Source organism: Macaca mulatta, chromosome 5, assembly GCF_049350105.2.
Source record: "Macaca mulatta isolate MMU2019108-1 chromosome 5, T2T-MMU8v2.0, whole genome shotgun sequence".
NCBI lineage: Eukaryota > Metazoa > Chordata > Mammalia > Primates > Cercopithecidae > Macaca > Macaca mulatta.
The window spans coordinates 68,723,542-68,737,203 of record NC_133410.1 but is presented as its reverse complement, the minus strand read 5'-3'; positions in this window follow the sequence as shown (position 1 = coordinate 68,737,203).

Below are 13,662 nucleotides of genomic sequence, written 5' to 3'. Positions count from 1 at the left end.
AGAAAACCATAAAGAACAAGAGTTAATTCATGCTGCATCTGATTCAGCTCTGAGCTAGCATTGCTTTGATAAAGGTACTGTTTCTTTGTGGAGCAGATTTAAATGCCAACTGATTTCAAACCAATAGTGCTTAAAAGCCCCTCTGCTTATCTTATTTTTTCACTGCTCCTTAAATTTCTCGTTCAAACACTGAAAGTACAAATGAATCAGGACTTTAGATCAAAGGTAAAATGAGTGTTTCATAACTGCTTTCTTCGTAGCTCAGAAACTATCCCATGGATTGTATTCAGTAAGAAGAGTGAGCAAATTTATGTTATAATCTATTATGCCAGTCCTTGCTCAAAGTCTACAGTTAGCACACTAAATAATGAATTTCTCTTTGTGAAAAGTTGAGTCAGAGACTGCCCGTGGGGGCTATCTGGTAGTGATATTGAACATCCCTATTTGCTGAGGGTCAAGGCAACCATTTCCATGACTGTTCTTTTTATCAGCAGGTGTGGTAACAATAAAAGACAATTCAAGAATGACCTTTTCCGTTCTAAGGAACATGATTCTTCAGTCAAGGATGTGCAAATCGCTGTGCTCCTTGACTGGAGCTTCAAAACAGTATCTCAGACTCAATTCTAATTAGCTATAAAAGAGCTATTTATCTGACAATTATGTTGTTACACAGGTGTGTTGCTGCTGGAAGAACCATTCCACCACTCAGCTCAACAATGTGCATACGTTCATCTTGTTTGACTTGGTTTATGATTATATGCCATAGTGCTGCCAAATAAATTGTTTTCAAAATGTTAACTACCTTATGCAGAAGATTGGTTTGCTATAATTTTAGTATATGACTTTGCTTCGTTCATTAGATCATTTCTGTCCTTTAAATTTTCCCAAACACAAAACTGAACAGAATTCCAATCCCTCACTCCCTGTGTGGTGAATCTGAGCATAAAAGTGGATACAATGAACCATTCTTTACAAGACAAAAATTTAGCTTCTCCCCATTCCTCTTATTGCTTAAGGCTAAAGAGGCAGAGAAAATAAAGTTAACAGAAGGAATATAGGGATGTAGCATATCAGGCAGGTGGCTAAAGCAATTCTACAACACTCTATGGATTCATAGAACAAGAAATTGATGCTAATGACTAGGGATTTAGATGGCTCTGCCTCACTGACAATAGCATTGTTAGGTGATGGAACTATTGCAATCACTGTCAACTATTTTTCTTACCAACAGGCAAAGGACTAAATAAAGCATGCAGGCAGGGAACTAATATTTACTTAATCTTAACTATATGCCAGATGCTCTCTCAGAGCCTCAAAACAAGCCTGAAAGGCTGATGTCATTATTTCCATTGTTCAAATGAGGAAACAAGGACTTAGAGAAATTGAATAATTTGTCAGAGTTTACATATCTCATTAGTGCCAAGGCATGAATTTCAACCCAAGTATATATTATTCAAAGATCAAGTATTCAAAATAGTTTTTCAAGTATTCTAAGTTGCTTCTCAGAAATTAAGGAAAAACAATGCCTCCCTGATGTACTTTTATCTTTTCCATACCATATTTCTTGGTCTAGAAGTCTTCAGTGATATTTTTCTCTTGTTACTGAAGAGAATAGCAAATTCTTTGTCCGTGAAAACTGTTGTTAAATCACCTAACCTGTTTCAATGAGGCCTCTTTTCCAATAGCATATTTCTCTTTTTTTCTCTTGCCAGGGAAAATAAAAAATGCTTCATGAATATTCAGAAAGAGATGTTCTGATAGCTACTATCGTTACCTATAATGCAATATTGAATGAAAACAAGGACTTACAGCATTCTGAAAATAAACTGAAACTGTGAAAAAAAATCAAAAGATACACAATACATTGTATTGGTATTCAGAACACCTATAGTCCTTTGGCTCAATTCTCATAGATGCATAAAATCATATTTGAAATCAGCACATTAAAATTCTCTGACTTAGACAATATATCTTTATCAAAAATCTTTTAGTAACAAACTTTAAAGGACACTCTGGATATAAGAGCAAATATCTGACATTTTCCAAGTCCATTTGATAATATCTTCTTCACAAAGCAATAGTGATCATAAAAATATAAAGCCATTAATAAGATTTAATGTAGTAACAAAATACACATGTGTCAGAGAAAATGAGAATGAACATCAGTAAATTCAGATCTCTTCATTTTAGCTAGTGCCTCAGAAGGATGTTCCTCTCAATGACAGCTTGCATTTCACTTGCACATTTGCAAAAAAAAAAAGATGTTTACATTTTAGGAAAATGGGATAAATACATTCATATTCTCTTGAACATATTTTTATTCTTTTAATGAAAACCAAATGTATTATAGATATAATAGATTTGGAAAATATTGTTTTCAATTCTGAACATAGTAACTAAGAAGTTAAAGCCTCTTCAGTGCTTCTTCAAAGATTGTTTTTTCCCAAAAGTTTGCTAACAATAAGTCTTCTTTATATTCACCTATCAGCAAATTACTTCTACCTCTTGAAACAGGTCAGTTTTCCAAAAAACTTTGGTCTGACTGTTCAAAACATATTGAGTAAATTATATGCTGTCACTAAACAAACACATATACATAAACACACACGAACATATGTTTAGGTTTGCCACTTGATAGTATAAAGGCTTGACATTCAACCTACGTTGTACCTGAGTAATTAGAAAATTTTGAACCATTTTTTTCCAGTGTCCTAGGAGTTTAAAAATCTCTCCTCAGGTGATTCTAATATGCCTCCCATATCATGTACCACTACTTAACCCTTGTGTTCTTTGGCAATCAATTCTCTATTGCCTCCTATGGCACCTGAGCTCATCCATTTCAGAGGCTGCAGCTGAAAACTGTCCTGGACCTTCCCTAAGGTCCAGTCAATAGCTGAGGACATGCCACACTGTCCACCTATACTATACGACAAAACTGTTCTGTCTTATGCTTAGACTGGCCAATGAATGACTGAGTAACCCTCTTAGAGTTGGAGGCTTTTATTCCTGTGGAAACAAGGAAAGGATCCAAAACACCTGGTTTACTCCATTCCACATCTGTTCCAGTATCTCTCATCACTGTAATTTTGTCTCATACTTCAATTGGATTCTGTCATAGAATTTATCAAAAATTCCAATTGTTTTACTCATCTTCCTGTCACATTGGATGTTCTCTCTTATGATAAAATGTAATCTATAAACGCAACCACATTTTTTTTTCCAATTCCTGATGCCTTCACATGTTGCCAAGCACACAACAGGCCTCCAGTGAGCATATTTTGTTTCCATAAATGAATGATTACAAAAAAAGAGTTATAAAGAAAGAGACATTAGGATAGGTGGCCCTCCAGAAGACCAAGATCTTCTGATTTTCTTCCCATGAATGCATTAGGTAATAGGAGTGTGCAGCAGTGACAGAAAGGAGTTTGCTCAGGAAGGCCCTGATGGTATCCACTGCTCCTACAGCTGGGACCTAAGCCCATGTTAAGGGGTCTTGAGGATCATGTTTTAAATTTTAACATATGCCCTTTTAATGTACTCTAATTTAAACAGCAGGTGGTTGAGGCTATTACTTTTGCCTTAGGAAAATTAATGAAGTGAAAGAGTCAATCATGTAGGTCAAACACTAAGATCAAAACATAATCCTTTAGCATCCGCCTAAGCAGTTGGAAAACAGTCTCAGGATCTTCAGTAGACCATCCCCACGGATCACACCCTGAAAAATATGGGTATATTTCTGGGAATTTTAAACAAGAACTATTATTTTTAATATCCCTAAACATAATATATCGACAGATTTTTAAAGAATCATATACACAATTCAGCAGTAGGTGGTATGGGTCAGTCATATAAGTGTGCACGTGTGTGTGTGCATGTTTGGGTGTGCATGTGTCTGTCGGTGTATGAGTTTACTAATATATATAAATAATTGCTTTATTTGCTGTATGTATAGATTAATATGTTTGTGTACAATATATGTAATTGGTTCTGATATGTTATGTATTCTGACACATACATTTATTCAGATTATACAAATGAGGAAACTAAACGTACGAATGGTTAAATATGCTATTTAATGCCACTTACTTAACAAAGAGGAGTAAAAAATTTGGTTCAAAATCACAATTACAGTCTTATTGCTGTTATCTTATAATCTTTTTCTTTGAAATTATGCAGAAAAATTACCCAAAATGTATTTTATCAAGAAAATATCGCAAATCCTGCATTGACAAACATGAGAAGGATACATAATTTCCCTACCTGTCAATCAACATAGCCCAGTATCTAGAAGTAAATCGAGAAAATAGAATCATTTTAGGCTTAATCTTATTTGTATAAAGAAATATTCACAAACAAAAATATTTTAAATTCTCATGAAGTATTTATTTTGTAGTATCTTATTATATTAGAAAAAATTGTTTATTATATTAGAATATACAAAATTAAATAAGCTAGGGATTATTTTTATCCTAAAGAAAACCTAACGACTTCTTGTGTTGTTTTGGCAAATTGGTGTTATATTTGTTACTTTTTGTTTGTTTGTTTGAGACGGAGTCTCGCTCTGTCGCCTAGACTGGAGTACAATGGCACGATCTCAACTCACTGCAACCTCCACCTCCCGGATTCAAGCGAATCTCCTGCTTCAACTTCCCAATTATCTGGGACCACAGGCACATGCCGCCACTCACGGCTAATTTTTTGGATTTTTGGTAGAGACGGGGTTTCACCGTGTTAGCCTGGATGGTCTCAATATCCTGACCTCGTGATCCACCCGCCTCAGCCTCCCAAAGTGCTGGGATTACAGGCGTGAGCTACCGTGCCTGGCCTATGAAAAATAAAAGTAAGTGGAGGTAAACAGACATAGAAACTGATGGTGGAAGTCCCCAGAATTATGGAGTTACTACCAAAAACAAATATTTTCTAGTAAAACTTTTGTAGATAAAATATTCTATAAGTGGAAAAAACAACTATGATATTAATTCTTTGGAAATTTTGGGTTATTCTGTTATCAATAATTAAAGAATGCAAATAATATACATAGTAGCAATGGATTAAATGTCTGGTATAAGTTTATACTCGAAGTTACTTAGAAGTAGATTCCCTTGCAGAAACGCAGTGTATTTCTGCAAATAAGTGTGTCAACTTGGGGATAAAATACTAGTGGCAGCATGCTTAGGCAAATCTGGTTATGGCATAATATCCATAACTTTTATACTATAGCTTTATTATCTGAATGTTTGATATATAATTTAACATAAAATATAGAATATATTCGAAATATAGCACAGGGTAACTAAATATCTTTGGATACCTTTTCTGCTTCACAATTACCTATTCTAGTAATCCCATTTACATATTGTTTACTTAGCAATTCTAGTTGGGTATTATTGATGGAACTTGCCAGAACAGCAGATGTACAGGGCAAAGAGTAAATCTGTGTATCATGAAGGCTGATTTATATTAGTATGGCCAGCCAAGCTGTCTTCTCTATGTATTTGAGCCTGAGCCTCAAATACTGTACAAAGCTTATGTGTCAAAAAACACCTTTTTAAAAACACTGCCCTTTTTAAAACTCAAAAGGCTATTTTTAACTCTGTTGACCCAAATATAACAAGATATTGACCAAATTCTATACAATTTTCTGTAACGAGTCTATTTTTCTTTTCTGATTAGCTACTACCTTAGGCAATCCTATGGTAACGTGAACACTACAAAGATTCAGTTGAACCATATCTAATTTATACATTCATATATACAGGTTGTTTGATATGCGAAATCTTATGATCAGATCTTTTTAAGTGTTGGAGTATTGGTGGGGGACTCAGATCACTATAGATTCTTAGTCATGATAAATACCAAAAAATGTAAGTTTGATGCTGCATTGCTTGTTTTTCCTTCTAACATACTCTGTTATTTCTCAAAAGGGGAAAATAGAATAATAGTAACATTCACATAAAAAAATTAATCCATCAATCATAAGTATAAAGGTTTCATAGAATCTTTTAGGTCATCCTGTCAACTCCTGAGGGCTGGGTGAGATTGTCACTGAAATCTTCTTTCTGGTTATTTATCAAAAATAGTACCAAAAGTGTCAATAAGGAGAATATTTTTTTCTGATGTATTAATGCTCAGAGCTCAGAGTAAATGCTATTAATATTCATTGCAGCAGAACTTTCATTGTTACCATGGTCAGAGATCATTTGGAAATGATTTTGTTGTGACTGCTAATAAAGACATCAGCAGTTCCACAGCCATTAGTCAGATTAAAAATCCCTATGTTAACACTGTAAGAGTTGTTAGAACATATTTCTTCTTTGTTTGATTTTTTTATTTGTTTGTTTTCTTATTTGCTTATTCAGTTATTTGTTTTAAAGACATTTCAGACACGGCAGGCCTCATTCTACCAGAGCTTTGAAAAAAACATGAGCAATATACATCCATTTAAAACATACAAAAATGAGCAATCCAAAATTTAAATTCTGTATGTAAAACAATGAGTCTCTGAAGGCCAAACTAGGTCATGAAAAGAAAGGGGGAATGCAGATTTACAAAGGAGACCAAAGACCTAATGCTCTCAAGTAAAGATTTTTTGAATTAGCCTCAAATGAGAGGAGCATGTAGTGATGCTAGACAGAAGCCATTTATTGGTTCAGACAGGAAATTCTAACATTGTATGGCTTTATGTTCCCCAGGATGTGTGACTTTCATTTTCCCATTTTCGCACCATTAAGTATTATATGATTCCTGACTACTACTATGATTCACTTTTGAACCTCTCAGCTTTCCTTCTTTTAAAAATACCCATTCTGCTATATGTCATATTTTACTTGCAGTTTAAGATGGAATAATTTTATCTTAATTTCAAGTATCTGCTTCATCTTAATATAAGTACTGCAATTTTACTGATTTCTAAAAACCACATAATTTCCATATTCATCTGAATTTTCTTAACTGATGATATACTTTAATTAGTGTAAATGTTCTTTCAAAGTAATATCTGAGTAAAATATGATTGTGTCGGTAGTTTATCACATTATAAAGTTTAATTAGATTGTCACAGAGTAAAAGGGACATGGATGATATTAATTGATTATCTTTAAAGTAATAATAATGAAAAATCAGTTTAAAATAGTCAGTAGCCAATATTCAGTTTCATATTGTTGTGAACTTCAGCCGTGGCATATGTGCAATGTTGTAGATGAAGTAGAGTAGCTATGTAACTGAGATATAGTTACTTTTCATATAGATGGGACAGTAATATGCAGACCATTGTGGGCTGATGCTGCTCCTGTCCAAACTAATGACTTGCCCGCAGGTTACATAAGGCTGTGGCCTTTCCAGCCTGGTGCATCTTTCATCTACCTGGGCCATATTAACATGAAACAGTAGGCATGTGTGCTAGGGATACTAGGGCAGCATTGAGAAGTGACCACTCCATTGCATAGACGTTGATGTCTGATACCAACAGCCTTAAAGTAAAATTACTTCTATAACTTTAAAAATCATTTTCTCAAATACCTCCTTGCAGTTTTAGATCTATATATGCATATGTGTACATATATATATATTTAAGTTTAAATCATTGAAAACAGAAAAGGATCCCATTTTGTGGTACATAGAGTCTATTAATTTTGTGAACTTTCTATTAGAAAAAGAAAATTTATATTGCACAATTATAAATAAAAAATTAAATGAGAGAATATTTAAATAGAAAATAAATTGCAAATGTAAAAGCTGACAAGTAAAGTAAATATCCAGAAAAATAACACATTGTTATTAATTTACTGCCTGACACTCATTTGTAATACTTTTCTTAAATACCAATATTGTTGGCAGCTTACTTTTTGATCTCGACTTCATGTGACAATGATTTTGTAATATTATCTACAGAGATAATAAATAAATTAGTCTTTCTTTTAATATGTCAAAATTTCTTTTCTTTTTTTTTAGTTGGAATGTATAATGTACTTGACTCTACAAAGATACATACTTGTTAATTTGTATTGTTTTACAGGTTTTGTCTACATACTCAATAATTCTAAAATTTTTATTTTATGTAATTCCCATGGGGAAAAAAAAAACCCTTAAGTTATTTGTTGTACTTCCAATTGTCAAAACTGCATTATCAAGTATATTCCTGATGACAGAAAATTTCTGTTTAAAATGGGCATCAATAAAAATCTACTAAAAACCGTATATATCTATTGACTGGAAAAATTTTCTCCAGAACAACTTCTGGCTCCACACCTCTCAAACTCTACTTCTTCTACAGTACCCAGATGCTCCAAGTTCTAGATGCCACTGGACATGCTCATATCACAATACAACTTCTGGCCTTGTAATGATAATGGGTGAGTGGTCACTATGAGTGATGAGAATATACATGAAAATGATTTTTACGCTAGGATGACTAACAACAGTCAAATTCAGGAAGTGGATTTGAATTGTATGAACTTATCTCCCTAACCCCAAACTAAATGTATCACCAACTCAGTTTCCCCTTTGAATCACAAAATTCCCAAGAAAATTTAAAATCACATAGAGATTTGTGAATGAGGATAAGTAGAATTGGAATGAGACAAAGGTCTTAACCCACAAAAAACAAAGTAAAACCTCAGGTGTAATTAACATAACCAACAAAATGTCCTAATGCAAGTAAATTTTAGAATTCAATGGAAATAGTTATGCACCACACACACACACACACACACACACACACACACACACAGAGATTGTAAATTCTTGAGAATGTCCATACTTGAAAGTGTAATGAAGTAGACAGCGATTTTTGCATCTGTATGTAAGATCACCTCCAATAATGGAACTGTTAGAAGCATACTGATGAAGTTCTATTGAATTATCAGATCCAATAACATGGAAAAGCAACTTTGTTATCAGCGATGTGATTTTCTGAAATGTGTACAATGTTTCAATTTTCCAAATAAAACAAGGTAAAATCTTTACCTTGATTTAGTTAGGAGTTACATTGCTTAATAAAAAAACTAATATATCCTAAACTGTTAAAATTAAGCTTATATAGTAGTGATTTTAGTTAAATATAAAACACTATTGAGATCTTGACTCATATAATCATAAACATATTTCTTTACTTACTTGAATATAAGAGGGACATTTGAAGGTATCTTCAGTTCAGAGCTATTCTTTTTGGTTTAGTATAAGAAATCTAGCATCCTTGGCCTCTAACCAGTGAGTGTCAGCAGGATAACTTGCCATTTTCTGTGACAACCAGGAAAAACAATTTTCTAACGCACTCTGTGATTGGGTATCACCCTACTGAAAACAACTAATTTCGAATATTTTTGAATGACTTATATGAGAATTCACACACTTGACTCTGTATATTTTATTTATTTTTATATTTTCTATTTTGTTCATGACATCACTTTGATGTCATCAAAGACCTTTCTACTTCTCCATTCAAAATGTTCTTTCTTGGAAATACTATTGCTTACCAAACCTGACTTGATGAATTTTTTTTTCCTGTTTATTTTATGCAATGGCTTTTTCTGATTCTTCTTATATTCATTTTAGCCATAGTAATTCTCTTTCATTGGATCTTCGCTTTCTACCTGTCTACTCAATGAAGATTGGTATTTTCTAGTATGTTTAGCAACTCTCTTTTTTTCTGTCTCTGTCTTTCTCATTCTCTCTCTTTCTTCCTCTCACTGAGCATATTCACTTCCATGCTTCTGACACCCAGATTTGAAAATTCTTAGCTGCATCCCACCAGGCCTGTTCTTTCAAGCACTAACTGAATATCTTCACATAGATGATTCACTGTTACCTTACACTTAGCATAACTAAAACAGAACTACTTTACTCCTTGGGAATTGAACTAAGTTATTGCTTAAGATTCACTAAAATATAGGGTTTCAGAGCTAAGGCTCTACAGCCAGATTTCCTGAGTCCAACCTTGGCTTTGTCTCTTACTTATTTATTATTATTATTATTATTTTTGAGATGGAGTTTCACTCTTGTTGCCCAGGCTGGAGTGCAATGGTATGGTTCTTGGTTCACCACAATCTCCGTCTTCTGGGTTCAAGTCATTCTGCTGCCTCTTCCAAGTAGCTGGGATTACAGGCATGCACGACCATGCCCGATTCATTTTGTATTTTTAGTAGAGAGGGGGTTTCTCCGTGTCGGTCAGGCTCGTCTTGAACTCCCGACCTCAGGTGATCCACCCGCCTCAGCCTCCCAAGAATTGTATTTCTTCATTTTGCTTAAAGCACCAGTGAGGTCATACTATGTCCCTGTATACTATTTTCTCAATAAGTTATTATTAACCGGATAAGTTAGATACATTTTTGTAGGGCATTCATAATTGTCAAATTTAAATCAAGAGATATTATTTTAATCCTGAGATGGAAATCCAATTTCCAACTGTTGTGAGAACTGGAGGTCTGTGAACTTACAGTAATAGTTATCCAAAGTGGAGTGATTTCAGGTCCCGTTGGTAATGATATGTACTCGGCAGTTTGAAAAAGTCCCCGCCTAGTCTACTTTCTGCTTTGGCGTAACCTGACTATATTTGGAGGTATTCAGGTTTTTACTTACCACTTACTCTTCACCAAAAAAAAAAAAAAAAAAAAAAATGAAGGCACTGTGTGCATGACAAATACTGTACGATTTGGCTGAATCATCCTTATAATTGTATTGCCTCTTACTTCTTACCTGCAACACCCAAATCAACCAATGAAATAGAACTTTATTTCATGGATGATGCCATTTTAAAGCCATATAAGGCCTAGTTGAACCAGCAGTCTCTACCTAATATGTCTCTTAACCTAAATCCTTCTTCATAAGGTACTCAATTTCCTAGGTTCCACATAAATAGAATATACTCCAAGTAGACAAAATTCCCTTCTCTATGTATCTAAAAACTTTCTATAACTTTTTGATTTTATAACATATATCATATTTAAATTTCTTTTTCACTAATATGCATCTTTCAAAATGGAATACGATTTCACTCACAGGAATACTATGTTTTCTTTTTATAGAATCCTTCGTTGGTGTTTTGAACATAACAGACTTAAATGTCGTGAATAATTTTGACATTTTTAGAATACATAAATATAATTTTGATAGTTTGATGAAAATTTACAAAGCCATGTGCTTCTAATGTGTGTGGAATAAGGAAGTGGTTAGAACAAGGTAATATTTGAAGTATACAGAAATTCTCGGCCGGGCGCGGTGGCTCAAGCCTGTAATCCCAGCACTTTGGGAGGCCGAGACGGGCGGATCACGAGGTCAGGAGATCGAGACCATCCTGGCTAACACAATGAAACCCCGTCTCCACTAAAAATACAAAAAAATTAGCCGGGCGTGGTGGCGGCGCCTGTAGTCCCAGCTACTCGGGAGGCTGAGGCAGGAGAATGGCGGGAACCCAGGAGGCGGAGCTTGCAGTGAGCCGAGATCTGGCCACTGCACTCCAGCCTGGGCGACAGAGCGAGACTCCGCCTCAAAAAAAAAAAAAAAAAAAACAACAACAAAAAAAAAACAAAAAAACAACAACAACAAAAAAAAGAAGTTCTCTGATATGGTTTGGGTGTGTCCCCACCCAAGTATCATTTTGAATTGTAGCTCCCATAATCCCCACGTGTCCTGGGAGGGACCTAGCAGGAGGTAATTGAATCATGGGGGCGGAGTTTTCTGTGCTGTTCTCATGATAGTGAATAAGTCTCATGAGATCTTATGGCTTTATAAAAGGCAGTTCCCCTGTACACACTCCTTTGCCTGCTGCCATGTAAGATGTGACTTTGCTTCTCATTCACCTTTTGTCATGATTGTGAGGCCTCACCAGTCATGTGGAACTGTGAGTCAAACCTCTTTCCTTTACAAATTATCCAGTCTTGGTTATGTCTTTATTAGCAGCATGAGAACAGACTAATACATTCTCCTTGAATACTACCTGTCCATATTGCTCACAAATTAGAAAATAATATAGAGTTGAATTAACAAATACTTTTAATACAAATAAGCAAGGATCATAACTTTGCAACTGATTTTTAATTCCTGTAATTGGATTTTTATGTTCTTTTGCTTTGCTCACTTGAGCAAATAAAATGAGGTGAGAATTAAATAGAATCAGATAAAAAGAAAGTCATTCTCTACTCTTAAATTTTAGAAGAAGGTTTAGGAAAAACTGCTAAGGGTTAAAATTTTATATAGATTTATTTTGAGAAAAACTGAAATACGTGTTTGTATCTCACTAGCCTTTGTATCTCACACACTTTGAATACATCCAAAAAAGATTTGTTATAAATTGATTTGATGTTAAATAGAGGACTGAGAAAGGTTTAAAGTGCACACATCTAGTAATAATGTTTTTTTTTAAATTTAATTCATACCTTAGAAATTGAAACAAAAATTATCGGCACATTTGCTATTGTCTAAGGCAAGTCAATTTTGTATGAAAGCATTGTGATGTGCAATTTAAATATTACCTTTTCTCTTAAAATATATGTAAATAAGGTTTTCTGAGTCCGTCATGTTAGAATGAACTTCACATTGGAAGGTAGCAATTCCAACAATTTCTTCTTAAGCCATATTACAAAATAATGTAGAAAACTCTTAGGACTCACATAAAAATATGATCTCAAATGTAGACCAAGTTTCAAAAGATAACTTTACTCCAGGCACATTTTACTTTCTCATTATATAATGTAGGAAAAAATTTCAAGGAACAATTTGTTGTATGAATTGAGCAAGATCCTTAGAAAGGACCAAGGATTTAATTCTAGACACATGTCACACAGCATCAAAAGACTAAAGAACACTCACTCATTTTTTTGTTGTTCATGGTAATAACATTTTTCAAAATTAATTTACAAAGTATGTTTTTACATTATCTTACCAATTTCAATTTAAATGAAAGGAAATATCTAGACAATATAAATATATAAATTAAAGGCAATATTATTTACTGAAAAAAGTGAAAACATGGTTGGATAGTCACTCTAACAATAAAATATTGTCAGTCATTTATTTCATTTCTAAAGTGACCTTATTAAAGAACAAATGGGATATAACGTATTATAAGCATATTTGCATTTTTAAATTTGAACTATGTTAGTTCATGATGCATGATTGCCTTATATACAATAGTAAATTTTACTAGATGATGTAACAGGGGAAATAACTCATCACGAAACTTAAAAAAGAATTCTAAATCTATATTCTTGTTTTAGCAAGTTAACTGCATAAATTATTAAAATAAATCTATATATGTAATGCTACATTTTAGATTATTTACGACATATTAATTTACATAATTAGCTTAGCAAATAAAAATTCCCTGTTCTCCCTACTCCCTTTTCAGTCCTGTAAGGTTTACCTCCAGATTCATTCCTGATGTTGTCTGTGCCCTTGAAATCTACCTCTCAAGCTGCCTCATGCAGTTGCTACAGCTTAGATTTTCGAGACAGAACTTACATTAGCCTGCCAGGGTCTAATTCATAAAATATTTCTAACACCACAGATTAGTTCTGAGCCATTTTTACAGCTTTGGAAAGTCTATACCATAAAGGATGCTCCTTTCCATTCCAAATCTATTTGCATTTTATTTGTGCCTCAAAGGAGGAACAATCCAAACTGATTAGAATCCGCAGACACTGTGCATAATGAAAAATTAATTGCATC